Source organism: Ambystoma mexicanum, chromosome 6p (genome assembly GCF_040938575.1).
Source record: "Ambystoma mexicanum isolate Mex_15411 chromosome 6p, UKY_AmexF1_1, whole genome shotgun sequence".
Lineage (NCBI taxonomy): Eukaryota > Metazoa > Chordata > Amphibia > Caudata > Ambystomatidae > Ambystoma > Ambystoma mexicanum.
This window is the reverse complement of record NC_090935.1, coordinates 1,495,589,631-1,495,614,943: the sequence shown is the minus strand read 5'-3', so window position 1 is coordinate 1,495,614,943 and position 25,313 is coordinate 1,495,589,631. Positions and strand designations below refer to the sequence as shown.

Here is a 25,313-nt window from a genome sequence, read left to right as displayed (position 1 = left end):
GAATAAGGAATTGACAATGGATTGCAGTAACTATTGTGGATGCACCCGATGCTTAACACATCTGTGGGATATTTTGACCCATTCCAATGTGCCCCACTGCATCGCTTTCCAAATGGTGAAAGAAACAGCCCAACATTGATGCGCTGACTCCTGTGAGTGCCAAAATCTGCAAACCCGTGTTTGGGTCACCACCAGAAAAGGCTGCACATCGTCCACACACAAAGAGGGGGGGTCAGCCACCAGGGGAGCGCACAGGTGATGTTGTGCTCCGTCTGAGCTCGCTCCTCAATGGTCCCATTAGAGGTCTGAGCCCCCACTTTTAGGACCCCCCCACGGCTGAGACTCGACACAGAGCTTTGTCACTGTGCCCCCCGCCAGTGGCAGAAAATCCGGAGCAAAACGGTGGAGTTTTCGCCCTGAAATAACCAACTGAAGTGGTCCCCCGTCTCTGCGCCTGAAAAGAAAGCATCGCGCTCAGCTCGAGTCCCGCCCAGCCGGAGCTCCACGGAGGCCCTGCATCGGGTCGCGGGCGGCCTCACGCAGCTGAGAGGTGCTGCGGCGCACGTCTCGCGCCCCCGCCCTCCTGAATAACCTTCGACTTCGGATCGGCAGGGGGGCCTCGAGGCATCGGCGCATTGACGTGTGCTGGGGCATGCTTGCAGCCTGCGGAGAGGCCCTGTGCACACGCGGACTATGAGGGCGCTGTCGGGAGAGGTTCACCCGAACCTGCGCCAAGACATCTCTCATCCCTGACGGCCATCCCGCGGGCGGTCTCGTGGGCTGGGACCCCGGAACGACCGCCGGAACAGTGCTGCCCCGCGCACATCGACACTTGGCATGGACGGCCGCCTCTACGTAGTACAACACGGAAGCACTGCAGGGCCCCATATCCCCCGGGACACGGCATAAATTCAAGGCATCCACTTTGAGACAACAGGCGACATCAGTGAATACATTGCACCACACCCCCTCCTGGAGGGCTGTGGGTCCAGTGGACATCTGATCCCTCTTAAACTGCACCACAGGATGCAAGGCCTGGGATAAGGCCTCTGGCAGAGAATTCTGGTAGAGCTGGGGTGCTCTGATCTATCGCACCCTGGGTTTGATCATGGAAAGGAAAACCAGACCTTTGGGTTGGACTCCCTTCACTTGGCTGCATAGTGGGTGGTTTCTGCCCTATCAACGTGCCGGACACTAGGCAACCTGAGGGTTGGGCCCCCAAGCATTGGGGCGTGTGCCCTCCTCAGTCGCGCCAGGCATCCTGCTTCACCAACCAACTATAAATTGAATCCCCCCCCTGCAACGGTGAGTGGGCCCCCTACACACCCCTCATGGTCACTCCATTATTGAGTCAGCCTTGCCTATCCTGAATGGGCTAGCCACTCTTCGTGTATGCAGTGAATAAGACAAGGATCCATAAGCCTTGTGTCCAAAAGATCCCCACTGTTACACAGGCTTTCTTCCGCCTTTCTTCCAGCTTGGCCACAGACCTGTCTTGGAGCTATTGGGATCCCGCCTAGCAGACTATTGGTGTACTCCGGATTTATGGACGTTAAAAAGAAATTGGCCAAGTTTATGTTTATTCAGGTCCCGGAAGCACCGCCCTTGCTCAAACCCCCGACCATGGCTTCCAAGAATGCTGAAGCAGCACTGACCAGGGTGATATTGCTGACCTCCTTTCTGAAATGAAAGGGATGAGAGTGGATATAGGGAACAAGATTGACAAGATCACAAACAGAATTGATAAAATGGAGGAAAGGCTTGAGGAGTTAGAGATCAAACATCAAGCACACTGGAAATGCAGATTGACCACCGCCTTGTGGAAATTGAGAACAAGAAGGAGGAACTCCGTCTAAAAGTCGATGACTTGGAAAATAGAGAACGTCAAAACAATATACGTGTCTTTGGTATCCCTGAGACAGATGGGGAATCAGAAACACCTCAAAAAAACCCTCCATGATATTCTGAGGCTATTATTCGAAGACGATGGAATAGATGAGCCAAAAATTGACAGGATCCACAGAGCTGGGGGCAAACCAGGTGGCCGATATCTGTCTTGGCCCAGTTTCACAATTACACAGATAGGGCCCAGATTCTAGAAAGGGCCAGACTCACCACAGATCTCACTAGGAGGGTCGCCCATTGCCATTTTCCAGGACCTGTCCTCCCTTACATTGGCGTTACGAAGGAAGTGCCTGCCGATCACTAAACTGCTCAAGGAGAAAGGCACCAGATACCGGTGGGGCTACCCATTCTCACTGACATTCGAATGGGAGGGTACGAGGATGAAACTAACTTCTGAAAGAGATATCTCCAACCCCATTGCAGAACTTTTGGGCTCCCAAGCAGACGGAGCTCTCGTGCCTGCACAGAAAAACGCTGAAGTCCCATGGCAAACTAAAGGCCCTCGAAGAAGGAGAATGCAAGGCTCTAGGAAATTCAGGAGGATGAACGCCTCCTCGGATATGGAACACTGACTCTCCCACTATCTTTATCACCTACAATGAGGTGACATTTCAAACGACGGAGCTATAGTGGATGACACTTCTGCTGTGGTGACTCTCAGGCTGGACCCACGAACGAGGTTTGATGGCTGAATCAAGACAACAGAGGTACAGATGGGGGCTAAGGGGGGGAAATGTTTATGAACTCGATTACACCTGGACAGGAAGCCACTGCCGAGAATATTTTGGCTGGTGACACAGAAGGCCTCTTGCTCCCAGGTCTCGAGTTGGACTTTTACAGGTTCCTTTTGCAGAACGCAGGGCACACTTGCAGAAAGGTGTTAAACTGATCTCGCTTTTTCCTAATGGCAAGAGATACACATCGATCATATGGCTACGAGAGTTCAAAGAGACACCACGACAGGCACAGAGATTAGTAAAATCTTCGTCAGAAATCCCTGATGGCAATCATACTTAACAATGATCATCTACGCATATGCACACTTAAAGTTAAGGGCCTAAACTACCCCACGAAGCGTTCCTTGGTAGCCAGAGAATTTAAGCGCTCCAAGATTGACATTTTATTCATTCAAGAAACACACTACCTCAGGGGAAAAGAAAGAGCGATTCCAGGCGGAGCTATTGGCTATTCCCTATGGAGTTCCGGAATAGCAAAAAAAGGCAGGGGTGGGGATACTAATATGAAAGAGCCTCCGTATGTCGGTCCAAAGCACCTGGGTCGACACAGAGGGAAGAACTGCGGTTATAACAGGGCTCATACAGGACACGCCTGTCACTCTAGCCACGGTCTATGCTCCCAACCAAGGCCAAAAAAGATTCCTCCACAAAGCAATTGAAAAAGTGTTCAACATGGCACAAGGACATACAGTCCTTGAGGGGACTTCAACATGTGGATGGACAGTTCTTTAGACAGGCAAAGTAAAACGGACATACTCAAATCGCCGCAGCCAAACGAGGTAGCTGACATGAAAGTAGCCCTCTCAACATTCGGCTCAACTGACAGCTGGCGTCATCTCCACCCCGCAGACAGTGGTTTCACCTTCCGCTCTATCCCACATGAAACCTTCACACAAATTGACTACTTATTTCTATCCGAGGGCCTCCTGCGAGAAACCCTGACTGCAGACATACACCTGATTTCTTGGTCGGACCACGACATGGTCATGGCAGAGATACGGTGGGTGAGGCAAATTCCCCAAAATACAAAGTGGAGGTGCAATGATACTTTATGGAAGGACACGGCATTCAGAGACGACTTTGAGAATGAAATCAAACGATTCTTCGTCTCAAACGATACCGGGAAGGTTGCAAGGACTTCAGTGTGGGAGGTAGCCAAAGCTACTTGGAGGGGCATCCTTATAAGAGAGGGAGCCCGCAAAAAGAGAGCGAACCTTGATCGAAAAAAAAGGAGAGAAACTGAGCACGGTAGAGAAGCAAGCCCAATTAAATCCACATGAAAGAGCAAGACACATCAATGAAGCCAAGGAACTCAGGGAAGAACTAAAAATACTGGAAGTTGGCAAAATAACCCAAACCCTGCAGTATTTAAAGCAAAATTTCTACGAAAATGGTGATAAGGCGGACGCCCTTATAGCGGCAAGGCTACGCGCGTAGAGAGCCGAGAGATGGGTAGATGTCAGAGAGGACGGACGGCTCACTCTTGGAAACCATAGAAACCTCTCCCCAAGGTATTCAGGAGGGGTTTGCTTTCTTCTATGAAGATCTGTACACCTGGTACCCGCCTTCCCCGCCAGGTGCCATAGATGAATACCTTAAAGACATCAAACTACCATTGTTGACGCGCGCAGAATCTGAGGCTCTCGACGTCCCTGTCAGTGAGGAGGAAGTCACCGACGCTATCAAGCGGCTCAAAGCAGGGAAGTCTCCCGGGGATGACGGATTCACCCCAGGCTTCTATAAGTCGTTCTCCACGTACGTTGTTCCCTTCCTAACACTCTTTAATGAAATCTTCGAAACAGGCAAAGCACCTCCTTCCTTCGCACAAGCCCTGCTCACGGTCATACCTAAGGAAGGCAGAGACCCGAAACTATGCAGATCTTATCCCCCCATATCGCTTCTCAATATAGATGCGAAAATATATGCAAGAGCCCGTATGGAAGCCCATTTACCGCGATTGGTGAATCCGGATCAAGTTGGTTTTGTGATGGGAAGACAAGGTGCAGATACCATGAGGAAAACACTCCACCTGACACACGTGGCAACGAACATGCCAGGGGACCCTGCCCTCCTGTCATTGGACGCCAAGAAGTCTCTCGAACCACTGGCGCAGCGGCTGAGACTAGACGCCAGTGTCCGGGGATCAGGGTGGGAGACAAGGAATACAAATTGGGCCTCTATGCTGACGATATACTGCTTCATCTTACTGATCCATTCGAGTCCATCCCGGCAGCTCTGAATATTATTGAAGAATATGGGCAGATGGCAGGCTTCAAAATCAACACTGGGAAATCAATCCTGCTCCCGCTTGACAAGAGCAGAGACAACTAAGTGGATAGATTCGCCCCACTAAGGATGAAAGTGAGCCTGACCACCTTGAGATATCTGGGCGTCAACGTCACCCGAGAACTCGACACTTTGTACCAAGCTAACTCCCCCCCCCCCCCCCCCATGTCACTAACACTGAGAAACGACATGGCGAACTGGGCTAAACTCACAATCTTCTGGATGGGGCGCCTAAACACCATTAAAATGGTGATTCTCCCTAAGATCTTGTACCTATTTCAGATGCTCCCCATAAGGTTGCCTAAAGAAATCTTCACTGAAATAACAGTCCCTGTTGGCTTTTCTGTGGCAAGGTAAAAAACTAAAAGTCCCCAAATCTTTTATTTATCTTAAGAAAGACGGCGCGGGAGTAGGCCTCCCCAATCTGGAATCTCATTACAAAGCGGCTCAGCTGCGAATAATAATCCCACACCTGAGACAGCAGGCAGACTTACAATGGATAGCCTTGGACAATTTCCACCTTCGTCCGTACACTGTTGGAGAATGGCTCTGGGTCCCTGGACCCCAACTGCAGACTAGCATCAAGAATCACCCTATACTTGGGACCATCTGGACAATTTGGAAACCGAATAAGGATTTCTCCCCTAGGAGATCTTTGGGTCTCGGGAATATGTGACGACATACCCGAACCATTGAGCTACCAGTCTTGGTATGAGGCCGGTCTGGAACGAGCTGGTCAACTATGGAGAAATAAGGCCTTTATAACTATAAAAGAACTCGAGGACGCACTCAATATAGGCCCACTATCTGACCTAAAGTTGAAGGGGGTAATGTCTCAAGAGAAATGGATGGACCAGCTACAGAGGGACCTCACGCCCTTTGAAAACATTTTGGACACCTGCACAGGCTCTAGAGGTCTGATAAGCTCCATGTACAATGCCTTGATAACAACCAACATAGCCCCTTCAACCAAACTGAGGAACAGATGGGAAGCTGATTTGTGTAGACCCCTACATGAAGAGATGTGGTTGCGCATATGTAGACAGACGGCCAAAGCATCGATATTATGTCATTATAAACTCCACGCACTCAAACTCCTCTATAGGTGGCAGTACGACCCGCTCAGACTTGCAAGAATGTACCAAGGAGCCAACCCGCAACGCTGGAGAGGCTGTGGCCAAGACACGAACTATTGGCACATGTGGTGGGGCAGCAGTAAGGTCCAGGCCTGCTGGGATGAGGTCCTCAGTTGAATCAAGGACCTAGACGAAGAGGAAAGGGAGAACCACCCCCTACTGGTCTTTTTCGGTCTAATTGAAGAAGAAACAATTCTAAAAGCCCCTAAGATGATTCTGGATCTCCTACTGGCCGCAAGAGCCTGCCTTACAATGGCCTGGAAGAGACCATCCCTCCCCAGCAAGACGGAATGGGTGAATGTTGCGCGAAACATCTTTAGAATGGAGAGTCTGACCGTTGCTCTACACAGACATGTGCCTCTGTTGAAATCGAATGGGCAGACTTCCGTGCAAAGTACATCACATGAGAGACCGTGTGCATAATGCCTTAGTACGATCCCAACAATTTACTCGATTCCTGTACATATGACAAGCTGTTTTTATTTTTCTCGAACACTCGTGCCTAATGTTGCCATTTGAACTCTGAAAAGGACTATAACATGAATCGGGAGAACTGTTCCTGTTCTCATCTTGGACACAAATCGAAAGTGGGAGGGGTAGTTTTTGTGATGTTTTTCATACCATTATAATGCATATCGTGCTCATGCGTTGCTCCTTTGTTACTTGTTTTTCCTTTGTGTTCTTGCTCGCATAATAATTGTGTATCTTTCATCTATAAAACCAATAAAATTGAAATTTCCCAAAAAAAAGTGGAGGGGGGGTGAAAACAGATTTATCACAGCAGGAGCATGCCAGTGGGCTTTGCCACATTCAACATGGAACAAAGCAGCAGAATTGTACTAAAACCAAAAATGCCTTTCAAAATGTTAGCTTTGCAACCTTCAAATGTGCTGTTTTCTGGCACTAGATCCATTTATTTCCATTGAATAACTGATATTAAAAGGGAACTACAAAGACTGCAAACAATCCCAGCACTCAAGGGAAGACCTAAGTGCTTTTTCAGGAATGAAGTGCAAAAGCCTGTTTTTGTTTAAAGGTTTGATTCTTTCAGAATGATTAAGGATTGTTAATATAAGAATCCACCTATAAACTGTGTTCATTTTACATGTTCAAATGAAAGATTTAGGTGCATCTTAAAGTTAACCCAGTCTTGAGTTGATGAACTATTTTAAAAAAAACAATTCTGCCTTGACAGTACTCAGCCTGGGAAAGAATTACACTTCATTGCTGGCAGGAAAGGACTAATTGCTGTGGGGAGGCCTTGCATACTCATGACAAAGGACCTCATCAGACTTTCGTCTAGGCCCCAGACAATGGCAGGCTTGAACACTTATCTCTATAGGGGAGGGGCAGGATGTTCCATTCTATGGGAGGAGGCTTCTCAGTGAACTTCAAAGGACTGGCCACCTGCGTACACTTGGGAAGCAAGAAAAATTTAATTTGCTTATTTTGCCACAGAACTTCATGACATTTAACTTGGCGTCAAAAATAAGTAAAGAAATAGTACATACATTGAAATCTGAATTTATGATAGACATTTGAAGACTTGGTAGGATTTCTTACTGTGTAAGGAAATTAAGTTGTGCAAAAAGTCTAATTGTGCCAAAACTATGAATGCTGCAAATCTAATATTGTGTACCCATGTTCTAGGGGTGATTGCACATATATGTACCGAGGTAGGACTTGTTAGACCAAACCTTTATGATTAAAATTGACAGAATTCCACAGAAAGACAACACCAGGTCTCACCGACATGGGAGTTGGATGTAAAGTTAACCCACAAAATATGTAATGTATCCGTCCGATTTTATTAGAGGGCATGATTATAGAAATATGTATTTGTGGGAAAGTTATATTGTGGTCCAAATAACTGTGGGAGGTTCCCAAGTCACATCATAAAATATGACAACCCTTCCTGTCATCCTACCAGCAAAAAGCAAGGTGGGAACTGTGCCTTTGACCACTCATAGCCTTGTGGGTGTGGGTCGTGAGTCTACCCCTACCATAAACTTAGTGATGTCACTTGGCAGGATAAATAGGGGAACCTCACAACACACAGACACACCGATTCCGGACTCTATCCTGATTTCTGCATGGCACTGTGTTCCAGATTTCTTTACCAAGCCAAAGCCTCATCATTTGTTGAACTCTTTCAGCTAGGCCCAAATTCTGAAACCATCCCAAAATGTAAGGGTGTCATGGGCCACAATAATAAACATAGTATTCCAGTGTTGGGAAGGGCTCAGGAACTAATGACAATTAGCACCAAGAAGATACAAGGCACAAAAAACAAAATACTTTTGTACAAAAGGCTGTTGTGTCCTTTCTGCAGGAGAAACAGCCCAACGACCACATCTCCCAAGCACCCCTGGGCCAAGAACTACATGTTGAAGCCCACGTCGGGCGGGGCACGCTCGCGCATGCGCACACGTTCAACAAGAGCACAGGGCTTGTGCTCAGGACAGCAACCAGAGAAGACGTGTTCTCCGGAGCTCCGAGCAAGGGGAAGCTCACGAGGGGCCACGCCCCATGCAACCTCCACCTGGGCCCCTCAAGCCATACATATAAGTACCGCAGACAATCAGCAGTGTAAGCCGATCTGGGGGAAGGCGCGCAGCGCAGAACACTAGAGAGTCAGAGAACACCACCAGCAACGGCGGTCAGGGGCACGCGCAGGGGGGCTCTGCCCAACCTCCTCATGTTCCCCCCCGCTCCAGCAAAGCTAAGTCTTGAATATTAACGCCATAAGTGCCTGCAATTGACCTACGCGCAACTCTAGAAAAACACGCAGCGCATAGTTGGGCATGTTTAACCCACTAACAACCATCTAGATTTACCACGAGTTGTTGCTGCGCAGAAACCTTTGGGCAATAGCGGACGCGGAGCCACGCGCGGCAGTCATCCGCTCGTAAAGGGGGGGGGGGAACCCCACATAACTTTTGAGCAATAAAAGACGCAGAGCCACGCGCGGCTGCAATCCGCTCGTAAAGGGGCATATTAACTGCTGCATGCACTAAACTAATGAGCACTGGAAGGTGCATGAACCTCTAGTGCAAGAGTGAGTGAATGTCAGCATTCAGTGTGTGATGTAACACGCAGATCGTAATTCCCACTCTCTTTTCAGCATAACACTGCTCCAGATTCCAGACCTGAGAGTGCGTAGGCAGGAGGCCAGCACTCACCCCTTGAGATAAGTCCCTTTCTGGTTATAAGCCTAGTTGTGGGGCCTGGGGGGAAAAGTGCATGTTGTGAATATCTATGTCTGTAAATGCCAGTTATTGCTTTGTGTTATCCAATGTCCCCTTCCCTGACCACCTCCCCTCTCCTAGCCCTCTTTCCGGTTACCCTAACTACTGAACCTATCCAACCATCGAGATCCTAACCCTCTTTCCCCGCCCGGGTCGCGGAAGCTTGTGCAAGTCTAACTTGCAGGCGCCAAGACCCTGGAGGGGTAGGTTGGTTCGTGCCACTCCTGAGCCTGGAAGCTGAAGCCGTGACAGAAGCACAAGCCCAAGTGTCACCGGCTCCCGAGTGGTATGACCCAACCAGTCATGGAGGAACTCCCCAAGGTCCTGCAGAATTTGCAGGCTGAGCTTGCTGCCACCAGACAATATTACGTGGTGTTGGCTACTCAGGTGCGCAGTCTATCTGCCCAAACTCCCCCCCCCTTCCTGGTGGTGCAGCGACACCTACTCCGGTCCAGGTACATGTAACTCCCGAACACATGGTTACCTTGGCTCCCCCGGAAAGGTATGGGGTGATCCTCAGAAATATCAGACCTTCCTCACACAATGTAAACTTCATTTCTTGACCAAACCTGCAGCGTTTCGATCAACCCAAGCTAGAACAGCTTTTGTCATTTCGTATTTGACAGGGGACGCAGCGGCTTGGGCAAACCCATTAATACAAAGGGATGATGCAGTTTTGTATGACTGGGAAGACTTCCAGAATGAGTTCGGAAAGATATTTGACCGTAGGGCGGCTACAATGTGTAAAGATCAGGAGTTGCTAACCTTGCGTCAAGGGAATAAAGAATTGGTGACATACGTCACCCAGTTTAACCGCTTGGTTGCAGAGGCAGAATGGCCTCGAGAAAAACAAATGTCCCTTTATCAGGGACTGAGAGAAGAGCTAAAAGATCTCATAGCTCAAGTTGATCCCAAGCCACTCGATTGCCCAGCAATGATCGATTTAGCCTTGCGATTAGATCACCGGCAGGCAGAGCGCCGGGGAGATAGGAAACGCGGGGACTCAAGACCAATAGCACGGTTAGATCAGTTCCGTGGGCCACGCCCTACGGGCCCGTCTGAAAATACGTCTGAGACTAACCCATGCAAATAGGCTCGACCAGAGGTCCTCTTACTAAGGAAGAAAAAGAGCGCCAACGTAAGGAGGGGCTCTGTATGTATTGTGGCTCAGCAGGACATTTTGTAAAGGAGTGTTCCACCAAACCCAAGGCACAGGGAAACGTATTCGGCTCGACAGTAGTAGGGGTGATACGGTCGAGCCAAGTGGCAGAAGATGCCCCAGCAGTTAAGTTTGCTCCACATATAACCTTGACAGGTACCCTAGGTTTTCTCAATCAGAGGGTCTCCGTGGCTTTGCTGTTGGACTCAGGGGCCACGGGCAACTTTATTGACATAGCATATGCGTGTAAGCTAGGAGTACCCTTAAGTCAAAAGACCTCTCCAGAGGCGGTACGAGCAGTTGACGGTACTGCATTAAGTTCTGGACTTATTACACAGTGTACTCAAACGCTGTCGTTATGCTGCCAACAATGTCATATAGAAAATATTCAGTTTGATCTAATTGCAGCCCCTCAGTTTGGGATCATTCTAGGTTTACCCTGGTTGATTAAACACGATCCGCAGGTGCGATGGTCTAAGGGAGAAGTCTCTCTAACCTCTCCATATTGCTTGGAGCATTGTATTGTCTCTGAGAAGGTTGACAAGCCTGTTCAAAGCTCTGAAAATAGTGTTTGAGCCACATTCGTCGAAGAACCCGATCTGAGTTCTTTGCCTCCAGAATACCTTGAGTACAGGGATGTATTTAGCAAGCAAGCAGCTGAAACTGCCACCTCACAGGCCATTTGACTGCCGAATTGATTTTGAGCCAGGGGCGGTTTTGCCTTGTAGTAGGGTTTACGCCCTCACAGAAGCTGAAACCATCCATTTAAAGAGCTATATAGACACTAACTTAAAGAATGGATTTATTAGGCCATCTAATTCACCGGTCTCGTCTCCACTCTTCTTCATACCTAAGAAGACTTGAGAACGTGTATAGATTATCGTGGGGTAAATCGTATAACCATCAAGAACCGATACCCTTTACCTCTGATACCGGTTCTATTAGACCAAGTCTGCAAGGCTAAGATTTATACTAAGCTGGATCTCCGAGGAGCATATCACCTGGTGCGGGTAAGAACCGGTGATGAATGGAAAACGGCCTTCAGAACCAAATTCGGGCTCTATGAGTACCAAGTGATGCCGTTTGGTTTGTGCAACGCTCCTGCAGCTTTCCAGCACTTCTTAAACGAGGTTTTGCGAGGATATTTGGACTTGTTCGCGGTGGTCTATGTAGACGACAACTTGATATATTCTAATAATATGCAAGAACACATCAAACATGTAAGGGCAGTACTCCAACGGCTTCGAGAACATCGTTTGTTAGCAAACAGAGAAATGCGAATTCCATTGTACTACAGTAGAATTCCTGGGATATTTTTTGACACCCTCTGGTGTTCGAATGGACCAGCGAAAAGAACAAGCTGTCCTAGATTGGCCGGACCCTACCACTGTGAAGGAAGTACAGACATTCCTGGGATTTGCGAATTTTTATCGCAGGTTTATAAAAAACTTCTCGGAGTTGGTCACCCCTATTACAATCTTGCTAAAAAAGGGGAAGACATTCCACTGGGATGAGACTGCAGAAGAAGGATTTCAAAAGCTAAAGCACGCCTTCACTTCAGCTCCAGTTCTAAGGCACCCGGATCTGGCGTTGCCTTTCGTGGTTGAGACTGATGCCTCTAGTTACGCCTTGGGAGCCGTCTTATCTCAACGGGATGGATCAACAGGGTTATTACACCCAGTTGCATATTACTCTCGGAAACTGCTTCTGGCTGAAATAAACTATACCATAGCAGACCGAGAATTATTGGCCGTGAAGGCAGCTTTCGAGGAGTAGCGCCATTATCTTGTGGGCGCTCACCATACCATAACAGTGATCACAGATCATAGAAATCTACAGTTCATTAAAACTGCAAAAACACTCAGTCCCCGACAGTTGCGTTGGGCGCTTTATTTTGCAGATTTTGACTTCCTCATATCGTCCAGGATCAGACAATGGTAAAGCTGACCTGTTGTCACGATACCGTGAAAATGAGATAAGAAACAACAAAGAAATACGTCCAATAATCCCTGCAGCTCGAATTGTCGGGTTAGTAGGTCGGCCCAATATCTTTGAGGACGTACTCCACGCCATGTCTACCCAGGAGTTGAATGAGTGGTGTTCTCGAGGTTCTCAACACACCTTAGTGAAGGGTCTCCCGTATTATGCCTCTGCTTTGTACTTACAAACAACGACCCTCAGGGAAGAGGTTATGAGTTGGTCTCATGATGCTCCCACTGCAGGACATCCAGGTATAGCTAAAACACAACAAAATGCGGCACATCATTACTGGTGGCCTACCTTACACCGACACCGGGACGTACGACTCTATGTAACCAAATGTAGCACTTGCAGTAGACAAAAGGCCAGTCATCAGAAACCTGCCGGCTTTCTACAACCACTGCCTTCTCCACCGACTCCATGGCATACGATTACCATGGATCTGATTGTGGATCTACCACCCATTCAAAAATACACCTCGATTCTAGTCGTGGTTGATTCATTAACCAAAATGGGTCATTTTATCCCATGTCGGGGTGTCCCCACTGCCGGAGAATTGGCAGAATTATTTCTGCACAACATAGTACGACTCCACGGTTTACCAACGCGAGTCATTACAGATCGCGGGCCGCAATTCACTTCACGCTTTTGGCGAGCCTTTTGCCAACTAATTGGCATGGAGGTGAGTTTGTCTTCAGGGTACCATCCAGAAACAGATGGACAGACAGAGAAAGTAAATCAGGGGCTTGAACAGTACCTCCGCTGTTACACCACCACCTCTGAATCATCGTGTGTGGACTATGTCTGGTTGGCTGAAATCGCCTACAATAATTAAGTACACTGCTCCACAGGGTAGATGCCATACTATGGAGTCTACGGCTACCATCCCAGGGTCTTGCCCACCGTTGCTAATGTACCCCAGGAAAATGTACCCACGGTGTTAGGGTTGCATTCACATGCGCGCCAGGTTTGGACAAACATACAACAAAACTTAAATAAAGCCAAACAAACTTATAAGGCCTATGCAGACAAAAAAAGACGCAATAGCCCCCAGTATAAACCAGGAGATCGAGTTTGGCTTTCCACGCACCACATTCGAATGACAGGGCCCCGTAAATTACAGCCCCGATTCATTGGACCATTTACCATAACCGCTGTGATCAATCCGGTGGCAGTAAGACTCAAGTTACCTAGTCAAATGAAGATCCACCCAACCTTTCATGTATCATTGCTTAAGCCCGCCCTACCAACTATCCATACTATAAAACCACCACCCATTATGGTGCAAGGACATCCGGAGTATGAAGTGCGGGCTATTTTGAACTCGCAACACCGGAAAGATGGGCTATATTACCTCATTGACTGGGTAGGATACGGCCCGGAGGATCGATCTTGGGAATCTGCTAGGGATGTTCATGCACCACGACTGGTCAAAGCATTCCATCGTAACCATCCAACTAAACCTAAGCCCAGATCCTCCTGGGGGGTGGGGGTTGGGGTACTGTCATGGGCCACAACAATAAACATAGTATTCCAGTGTTGGGAAGGGCTCAGGAACTAATGACAATTAGCACCAAGAAGATACAAGGCACAAAAAACAAAATACTTTTGTACAAAAGGCTGTTGTGTCCTTTCTGCAGGAGAAACAGCCCAAGGACCACATCTCCCAAGCACCCCTGGGCCAAGAACTACATGTTGAAGCCCACGTCGGGCGGGGCACGCGCGCGCATTCGCACGCGTTCAACAAGAGCACGGGGCTTGTGCTCAGGACAGCAACCAGAGAAGACGTGTTCTCCGGAGCTCCAAGCAAGGGGAAGCTCACGAGGGGCCACGCCCCATGCAACCTCCACCTGGGCCCCTCAAGCCATACAGATAAGTACCGCAGACAATCAGCAGCGTAAGCCGATCTGGGGGAAGGCGCGCAGCGCAGTGCAGAACACTAGAGAGTCAGAGAACACCACCAGCAACGGCGGTCAGGGGCACGCGCAGGGGGGCTCCGCCCAACCTCATGTTCCCCCCCCTGCTCCAGCAAAGCTAAGTCTTGAATATTAATGCCATAAGTGCCTGCAATTGACCTACGCGCAACTATAGAAAAACACGCAGCGCATAGTTGGGCATGTTTAACCCACTTACCACCATCTAGATTTACCACGAGTTGTTGCTGCGCAGAAACCTTTGGGCAATAGCGGACGCGGAGCCACGCGCGGCAGTCATCCGCTCGTAAAGGGGGAAAACCCCACATAACTTTTGAGCAATAAAAGACGTGGAGCCACGCGAGGCTGCAATCCGCTCGTAAAACCTTTGGGGCAACACGATTTCGGCAACAGCGGAAGCGGAGCCATACGCGGCTGCAACCCGCTCGTAAAGGGGCATATTAACTGCTGAATGCACTAAACTAATGAGCACTGGAAGGTGCATGAACCTCTAGTGCAAGAGTGAGTGAATGTCAGCATTCAGTGTGTGATGTAACACGCAGATCGTAATTCCCACTCTCTTTTCAGCATAACACTGCTCCGGATTCCAGACCTGAAAGTGCGCCGGCAGGAGGCCAGCACTCACCCCTTGAGATAAGTCCCTTTCTGGTTATAAGCCTAGTTGTGGGGCCTGGGGGGAAAAGTGCATGTTGTGAATATCTATGTCTGTAAATGTCAGTTATTGCTTTGTGTTATCCAATGTCCCCTTCCCTGACCACCTCCCCTCTCTGAGCCCTCTTTACGGTTACCCTAACTACTGAACCTATCCAACCATCGAGATCCTAACCCTCTTTCCCCGCCTGGGTCGCGGAAGCTTGTGTAAGTCTAACATGCGCGAAGACCCTGGAGGGGTAGGTTGGTTTGTGCCAATCCTGAGCCTGGAAGCTGAAGCCGTGACAAAGGGAAATACTTCTGATCCAGTGTGGCTTGCTACCGCTAATGCTTGCCTGCTAAAACTCCCCATCCCACTGATCTACAGTGTCCAGCAACCAGAAGGGCCAATCCAATCCAGTCCAGTCTGAGGTGCCAGTCCAATTGACCAACTGCCCAGCTGACCTATCCCGCCAGAGGTGCCCTGGTGTCTGTAGACCCAATCCGTGATGACCAGAACCTGATGGTCCAATCTTAAATTACAGTGGACTGCAAGTACAAATGGGAATCATAGTAAACCATAGTCTATTTGCCTTACTTGTCCTATCCCAATCTATAACCCATCCTCTCTTTAACAAAGAACTTGTAAGTGTCACACCAGTCTTGAAACCGTGCTTTGATTTCTTGTGCTAGTGATAATTTCTTTCAAATCCTTTTGTCTTGTGAAATCCCAAACCCTTAAATTCTCCCGCGGGTAATCAGACTGAGTCCTCCAAGGCAGACACGGAGGTGCTGGTGTTGGTTTCCACTGACCACTCTGGAGCTTACTGTGTTTCAAACTGGTAACCAGCCTGAATACTCTAGTTTAGAGTATAATTGTCATTGTAAAAACTGATTCCTGTTTTCATTTTTGCGCCTTTATTTTCAAATAACACCTCTCATTCAAACGTGCATAACTTCCTCAATTGTATAGCTAGAGACTTAATTTCAACTCTGACTTAAACCTAAGACATGTAGCTACATCAATGGCTTTGACCGTTTTTATTAAAAAAATACAACAAATAAATAATAATCGCATAGTGAAAATTAGGCAGGAATTCGCAATTTTGCAAAGTTTTTACACATGTATTTTCCCATTCAAAGTATTTCCAAACTTCCATACGGATTTAAAGTGTATACTGTTGCTCAAATTATAGCTTATGTTTGTTAGGATCTTTTCAGTGTTGCTCCCATAGGAATTTATATCAATTTAAAGACTGTTTGCACACTTTTCATTGTTTTTCTCAGCCATTTTGAACTGTCATTTTAAAAGTGTAAAAGTTCCAAAAACGTTTTTCTCTCTTGTTTGGGGAGGGAAGATTGTATTCCAACCCTGTACCCTATTCTTTATTCCTGAATACCTGCTGCTTACTTACATCTGTGTAGAATTGTTTTTTTGCGAGTTGAGAAATTTGGAGAGGGGAAATCTTAATTTAAGCGCTGTCTTTCTACAAACCAAAACGTGTCCTTGTGTTTTATCTTCTGTATTGATACAAGTGAATTCAACTGCCTTACTTACTTTCTGATTTGTATTGCTACCACATTGGTGATTGCTGCCCCATCTATTAAAACATGTGTTTGATTTGAATTTTAAATAAATAAATCTTACCTTTACCAACCAGCCTGATTCCTGGTCTATTGTGACCTGGGGGTATTTTGAGGAGGGGTGTGATATGAATGGTATATCACTCAGAATATTGAACCTATAGACACAAATAAATATTCCATGTGTGCACTGCATGCTAGGCTGAGACCTGGGTGTATTGCCCGATTGAAATCCTTAAGTAAATGCATGTAATTGCATCAGTTTGGGGCTAACGTGAGTAAACCCGGTTGCAGAATAACAGTCAAATGTCTTGATTATATTAATGAGTGTTGGGAGATAAAAGAAAAAGCTGATTAAGTTCTTTGAAGAACCATCAAAGAAAACACCAAGAAAGTTGCTCTGGAATCCAAACCAGCCCCATTAAAACTGTAAACTTCATTTCAATATTAAATACTTGAGATCTCTGCTCTGCCCCTCGAGGGCTTCACACACAAGCTGGTCAACAGTGCCAAGTCCCTTGGGGTCGACATCAAGAGACACCTCTCCTTCAAACAGCATATAGCAAGGCAAAAACTGCCTCGTACCAACTTTCTCTCCTGCAAAAAAATCAAGCCTTTCATTTCAGAAAACAACTTCAAATCTGCTGTACAACCCTTGGTCCTCTCCCACCTGGATGGTGACAATGCCCTTTGGGAAGGCCTTCTGGCAACAACCCTGGCTCCCCTAACATTTCTCCTGCAGCACAACTCAAAGGACTCTACATCAGCCCGACCCTCACCGGGCTGCACTGGCTCCTGCTGCAAGCTGGTATAATTTTCGAATACTGCTGCATCATATACAAGACTGTCACCCTGAAGACCCCAAGCTTCCTCACTGACAAACTCAGCATCTCTGGAGGGATACGATCCACCAGAAGTGTGCAGACTTGAAATACGCAAGTGCAGGAAGGAAAAAAAATAGGTCTTCTCAGTCTACGCTTCACCACTCTGGAACGCTCTCACCATCAGCATGCAACCCACCCCCTAAAGTTCAGGATGGAGCTCAAGACCCTCTTCTTCAAGAAATGCCTCCTCCCTAACACCTATGTTCATACGCTGTCCACTCCCCACCATACCGGAGACTGGTGAGCTGATCCTCACTGTTTCCATTGCCGACTATTGCCCTCCCCATTCCCTTGTTTGTATGCTCCCTAACCTTATTCTTCCCCCTATGATTGTAAAGCGCTCCCTTGCTTCCCTGAAGCTAGGTCTGCACCCAATAAATACCCATATAATAAAAGATCTCAGATCCCAGTCTGAGCTGGTCACTAACCTTTTTGGTGATTCCTATTTTTCTTCAATGCATTTTGAGTTACATGCACAGATAATCTGTTAATAACAAAGAAAAGATCATTTCTACCACAGTAACTCATTAGTTTCTAAAAGGTCCTATGTGTCTGCATTACGCTCTTCACAAAGGGATACATTTGCAATTATATGGCAATGGTGCCTTCACACTGTTGCGCTCTGGCATGCTTACGTGACGGGGCCAATAATAGAAAATGCTTCTATTTCACAACTACCTTCTGGAACATTTATATTTGCACTTTCAGACATCCAAATGTGTACCGATTTTCAGACATTACAAGATGTACCAACCCTAACACCCTCATTTAAAGACTCTTTCTCCCAATATACTGTGTGTAAAAGAGGCTCTGCCCTCTCTGGATCATAACAGTTACTCCTTGATCACGTACAGAATTAACTTTTTGCAAGCTGCAGTATGCTGTAAAATATTTCTTAATGCCCTTTATTTCCCACTCATCTGTATTGTGTCAAGCAACAAGTTCAGAAAGAGGTTCAGCCTTATCTTACAGGAACATCAGGGAGCCTCTCCCCTTGGCTACTACTAGGATTCACTCTCGCCCCTGAACTGCACGTTGGAATATACACTGGTGGTCCCATTCGTTTTGTTATTGGGTTTGCTAGCTATGCCCTTTATATGGTCACACTTAATGAATAAGAGCTCTTTACCATGTCTAAATATGATTGAGGATCCAATGGGGAATGACAAATGTCAGGTTGCACTCCACGCGGCACACCCAGAATCCTATATGGGTTAAATTTGTTTTAATGTTCCAAGTACTCTCGTTCAACCAGAGCTTTATTCTCCAATTATTACACTTATTTTTAACTCATCTTTTCAACTTTGTGCCACATTTATCAATTTCTGCAATTGTGATTTCCATAACCAAGAACTTCCCTTCCAATGGGGTGGTCTGTGCCTGGTTTCCAGGACTATCTCATGCAAGCAATGGACTCTTTGTGAATTCCCTGATCTTCTGACCGCTGCAAGTAAGACTGGACCTGTTCTGTGAGATTTAAATCCATTCCAGTATGACTCGGAGACAGTACCCGAAAAGGAGGAGATGATCTGCTTTTTGCTCTTAGCAGACTAGGTTTTCCACAGGCTGTTGCACTTTATATTATTCTAATGACATAACCCCCAAGCTTTAATTAGGAGAATTCAGTGTGGTCATTCAACATAGAGATGGCAGTCCTCTCACAGACTGCACTAGAAGCTGTAAAGGGCAAACAGCCCTCTGTGTTCTGATAGAAGGTGGAGTCTATGTCCACTGTGACATGGGTTGAGTTGTTGTCGTCTTTAGCTGGATGACAGAAGAGTTACAGTTGTCCCAGAATTAAGGTAAAGGGCACACAGCACCAAACCCCGGATAGGGTACTCTCCTTTTTGAGGACCCTCACGGTCCCCCAATTGATATTAAAGGAAGGCGGTCAGCTTTATGCAGGAACATGAGAACCGCCTGCATGCATGCATGGCTTTAATAAGTGAAGTGAAGGCCTCTTTGAGAGAGAAACAGAGGTCCAATAGGATTCACAGAGCTTCCAAAACTCAGAGCAGGTGCTGGTGGGGCTTAGACCTAATGGGTAGGCTTTACAAAATAACTACCAAAAAGGAGAAAGGGCAAATCAGGCCCTAAAATAAGACTCACAGATCTCTCACTTAAATTATGTTTTTTAATGGGAAGCACTTGCTCTGTAAGGAGGGTCAGCGAATGGTACCGTTTAATCTCCCAGAGGAGGGTTGGAATAACCCTTTTTCCTTATAAGCTTATCTCCCATAGGTGGCATGACTATATCCTATTAACCACGTTGCGCAAACCTCTCAAGTAAAAGTTCCAACTATTCTCAAAATTAGATGCTAAGTGCACTATTCTTCCAAAAGCAATCAAAATATGTCTAGGTATAATGCGTGCTGTGTTCTGCGTGTGGGGAGTCCAACAGTGCACCTACCTGTTGATGCCGTTTTCTCTGCTACTTTAAGTTGGTGAAATGAGTGTAAAAGTAAGGAAGGAGGAACTAGACATGTACATCAGTTCTGCTGTAGAGAGCAGAGTTGTTTACAATACAGGACGTTTCAATGAGCCTCATGAACACCAGATAATGGTTAGAAAGAGACCCACACAATGTGCCTGTGTGATGGTGTCAAATTTGCTCATTACTGTACCAAGTGTGATGCCGGGGGCTTACCCAGTCCCCCTGGATACCCTGTGGGTATCTTGTAGGCCCATATTGACAAGTGGAGGCACTCACCACTATAAATGTTTAACACACTCCCAGGTGGTTGTATGTGGGTGGTGAGGAAGAAGAAACACCTTTTAGGTGGCCATTGCTGTACCCTACCTCATGTTCCCCCTGCACTGGCGGTGCCAATGTGGAAGAAAAGGCGACATACTTTTCTTGCTGGCAGAATTGTATCCATTTTGAAATCCATGTTATCAACAATGAATCATTTTCAATCCATGAATCAATGTCTACAGTGTTTTTCTCTAGGACTCTACCCTCACAATCAACTTATCACACATTTTCTTCAGCCTGGTAACTAGGAAGTCAATTTTCCTGAGGGCCTCTAGGACTAGATTTCTTGTACATTCCTGATCTTCTGAACTCAGTTTCTCCCCGTCAGGAGTGAAGAGGTCTCTGTGTGCTCCAGTTCCTTTCTCCTGCTTCTAGTGGAGTTTGCAAATTTTCCTGACAGTTTCTCGGGCCCTGTATTTATTGACACTCTGTTTTCTATGTTTCAACTGGAGAAATAAGGACAAATATTATTCTTTGATGGTGCTTGTAAGAGTGTCTCGCAGCCTCAACAGATCTTGATGTACGAGAAGCACCTATCCTCATCTGCCATTGGGTGTCTCAATCCAAAACTCCGGCCCCGTCCGACAGCCTGACCCTAAAACGGCAGATGTCAGCCAACTGCCTCTGCGCATTCCAATGTGGCATCTATTCCAGCAGGCAAGGCTTTCCCCTCACCTATCTTAAACGCCAATCTGTCCCACTATGCAATACCCTCACAGGTGCCGACTGGTTTCCACCAACCGCATCTTAAAGCAGGTGTGGGGTGGGGTGGGGATTGGCAACCAGAGATGTTCACCAGAGGCTTGGGTAGTACTGGAAGCAAACCTCCCATCAGATTATGCAGCACATCAGCTCACAGTCCTGATGCTAGTTTTCCACCCACTGGTGAAGACTCATCAGAATTTATACTCATGGCTTTCTAGTTATTTTCCGGCTGCAATCTCTGCTAGTACCATGTCGTCTGGCCATCAGAAGGACTGCAGATCAGGTCCAAGGGAATGGGGGAGACATTCACCACTTCAAGGGCTAGCATCGTTGCATTCCCCAAAGATGGAATCATTGCCTTCAGGGCCGCAAGAGGTGGATATCGCTCACTCCTACTCTGGGAAATCCGATGTGTCTTGGAATCCCACTTGTTAAAGGTGGGTAATTACAGAAGCTCTAGAAAAAAAGACCCCCCAGTTGTGGTGGGCTGCTAGCCACAGCCAACATATTAGATAGTGTTTTAAAGAGAAAAACGAAAATTCTTTAAGACAAGTAATACATTGCTTAAGAACACAATTGTGATTTATTCTAGTCAACAATAACTTTACAGAGTACTGCATTTTGTTTTCCTCAAAAGGGTGTGCACATATTACCAATTTCCCTACAAGGCACACCGTGTTCCTAACCGGTTTTCTAACTCATTTTTATTCATGCACTTACTGGCAAGCTACTCCAAGCAAAACTTAGAAGCATCCAAATCCCATTACGCTAAATTCATCTAAATATGTCTTTGTCTGTGAAGTATTGTCTTTCCTGTTTCAATATACTGGCTCCAATTGAATGTCTACAACATACTTCGAAATGTTGATTTAATAGTACTGGCAAGTTGTCAGCGAAGTCTTGAGATGTGTTGAACTGTTGCCATCAGGCACATTTCACAAAAGACCCGATGGACACAAGGAAAGCTTTGCCAGATGCTTGGGATACTGTCCGCTTTGCAGTAGAGCCATGGTTGTTTCTGGACACACCAAAGCAGGCACGTAGCATTTCTATTAAGTGAAACACATGCAAATAAACACAATGAACATGCAACACATGTTTCCTAAACACTGGCATCCTGAATGAACAACTGCAATGCTACTGTATTTAAAATAAGTGCACATCACCAAAGTGCCCCTGTTTGGTAACACTAGACATATACATTGAAAGTATTTACTGTTATCCTCTCATATACATTCGTGTGGCCCTTTCAAGGATTAGCAAATGTGTAATAGGAGGTGGACTGGCATTTTAGCCACAGTGGGCAGGGGCACTCTGTGCCTGGGGAGTTCCTATAATGCAAGTACACTGTGCTGAGGAGAGCCCTGCTCCTGGCAAATGTGTAATAGGAGGTTCATTGGCATTTTAGCCATAGTGGGCAGGCTCACCCTGTGCCTGGGGAGTTGCTATAATGCAAGAACACTGCCCCGAGGAGAGCCCTGCTCTGGTGATGGAGTGTCAATGTCTTCTCACTGGCAGCCATTCTCTAGGTGTACAGATGCACTATGACTGATCTGGTGGATCACACCCTCTTGCCTAGACACCTCTTACCAACACGTTACCCAACTCTACAATATAGATTTTCCAGTAAAAGAAGAAAACGAAGAAAAACAAACGCACAAAAGAAACCTAGAGTACGTTTGGTACAATATACATTAGAACAAATATAGTTCTGCAGCTCAGAAGGAGTTCAAATTAATGTAATAATTCTGGTGTTCATATAGTGCAGCTATCACTGGGAACCCAAAATCAGAGTGCCTGGTAAACAATATTAACTATCACTGTCAAATATCACCCACAATATGGCACTCAATGTATTAACCTGGAGGGCTCATGGTGAAGGCCTGAGTTGCTCACAACAAGGGGTCAGACCCATGACGCAAAGCTTCAGCCGGTTCCCAAGGCACGCTCACTGCGCTTGAGAAATCCTCCCGGCTACAGCACTTCATACTGGACTCCTGCTTCCTCTAAGCATTGTAATAAGTATTACTAAAAACAAAAACAACTAGGAAGAAGTATTGCCAAATAATCCCTGTAAAACATGCGATTATATTAAAAATGCTAATGTTCAGTTATTTTCTCACTGTATTTCTAGCGTTGTGATAACGCATGTAATTATTGTCCCTGGTTGTGCTTGACCTCTATATTTACCCGGCATCTCACGCACTGCCTCTGCCCATCCATTGCAAATTGCATCACTATCCGATGGGCTGAAAAAGGGGCATGAAAGCGAAGTTGAAAAGGGAGTATTTACATGCACTTAGCCAGTGTTTGTGTCTGCGCTTAAAGTGCACTGCAAAGCAAGCGTATGTAAAATATCAAGTGCAGGTACCAAGCAGTGGATGCGTTTCTACTTTCAAAGAATTCAAGGTCCTGCCCCAGGAACCTTTACACGTTTCTTCCCTTTCCTTCTCTCAACTTTGTCGGACTAATTAATCACGTCACTTAACTAAAACCTTTTTTATCACCGACTCAAATTTAAGGGCCAGTTATCGGCCCATTGCAAATTCTCCTTCCCAATTCAAGATCCTTGAAAAGATTGCGACAGTCCAGCTTCAAGAGCAGCTAGAATCTTCCAGCTTCCTGGTTGCTGGACGGTCAACATTCCATCCTCGGGGAAGTACAGAGATGGCGCTGTTGGAGGTTCAAGAGAACTTGTCATGGAACAGAGACTGCACTCTGACTTATGCTGGAACGCTAAGCTGCATTTGATATCATGGACTATGGAACAGTCTTTGGTAGAATTTCTTAAGTGACCAGGGTTTCAGAGAAGGCATTACAATGATACCTTTCTAATAGATCGGATTGCAGGCCATGAAGTTAGTTTTTTGGTCTTATGCTGACGACAAGCAATAATACTTAAAGCTTGTCCATGAAATAGTCTTAGGTAATGACAGACTATGTTCAATCATTACCCTCCATCAAAACTTGGATGGGGTCCAACTACGTTTTACTGTGAAAAAAACAGAAATGTGTGTCATTGGTGCAGCAGACGGCCACAGGGAGTACTCGGCTAATCCCTCTCAATTTCACATACATTAATTAGATCACTGCAATTTCCTACCGACTGGTTTCATTAAAAGAAAAATCTCAGGATTGAAATCCCTCTAGAATCAAGTTGCCTGCATAGTAACCAATACTCTTCCTTGAACACATACTTCAGCCGTCCCCTTCAAGCTTCATTGGCCGACAGTCCAGGCCCATCTTCAGTCTAAAATTGTGACTAACATACCAACGTCTTCAGAAATCCTTACAGAGTTCCAAAATTCAGCAACTTCACTTGGTATACTGTCTAGGACTCTTATGCCTGCTCGGCTACTTGGTTTGAAGGTCTCAAAATGGAATCTTATGCCCACAGATGGTAGGACTAAAGGTCCAAAGTACTTAATTAGATGATTGCCTTCCACTTTCATTAAAAAACGCGGCCCACACATACTCTTCAAGGAACTTCCAAAGACTTTCATTCCAGTCCTATTTTAACCTTTCATGAATGTGTGAAACTGGTTAAATCCCAGACGTCTTTACTTCAGACCTTTAATGCTCATGAGCCTTCTGCACTATGTAAATCTCAACTTATGTGACACTTCGCTCCACAAATGACACAACAAGGAATACTTTTTCGTTTTTATTTAGAATAAGAACTGGGTATTTTACAAGGCAATTAAGGGTGCTCAGACTAATGGGGGTTCCGGCTATTTACCTCAATCCCCAAGTGTTCTCCCCATCCTTTGCCCAGACTTCCCTATTCCATCGTAATGCTTCCTCAATCTCCAACTACTGCCAGATGACCCCTATTCTCCGTCTATCCCTTACCCAAGGGGTGCCTAAAGGTCGTAGCCTTCTCAAACCCCCTCCCTTATGGGCTTCCAAAGGGCCCTGGCTGGTCTGTACCGATTGTCTCTTTCCTGTGGCAATAGCACATACTGCCGGCTCCTTCCCAACCCCCACCATCTCATCCAAAAATGTTTCACCCTTTGTGCACTTGCTTGCCTTTTATAGCCCAGCCTACCCTGTTGTGGAGTTCCTCCCAGTTCCTATTTGCCCTCCATTTCACATGCTCCCCTTAGCCACGCTATACCCCCTGGTGGTGGGGACATCCACTAAAAGTTTTTAAGAAGGCGTCTAGCCCTGTCACCTTTTCAATCTCCATTTGTGTGGTAGCAGCCACGTGTTCTGGCTGCTCGTTTTTCCTGTGGTTCTCATATGTCAGTGAGTTTGGTTTCTAACTGGGTTTGGAGAGGATTTCTGAGTCTATCTCCTGGAGTCTCTTCCCCTGGAGTCCGCCTGGGGTTGGTGGGTTGGGTGTTGGTTGTTGGTTGTCTCACCCCTTT

At 46.5% G+C, this 25,313-nt stretch overlaps 1 protein-coding gene across 12 annotated transcripts in view; it reads right to left on the bottom strand.

Moving 5' to 3' along the window:
- The window catches only part of SEPTIN11 (septin 11), a 462,217-nt gene that overhangs the window by 111,558 nt on the left and 325,346 nt on the right, over positions 1–25,313 (bottom strand). The gene's annotated exons all lie outside the window — the stretch shown is intronic.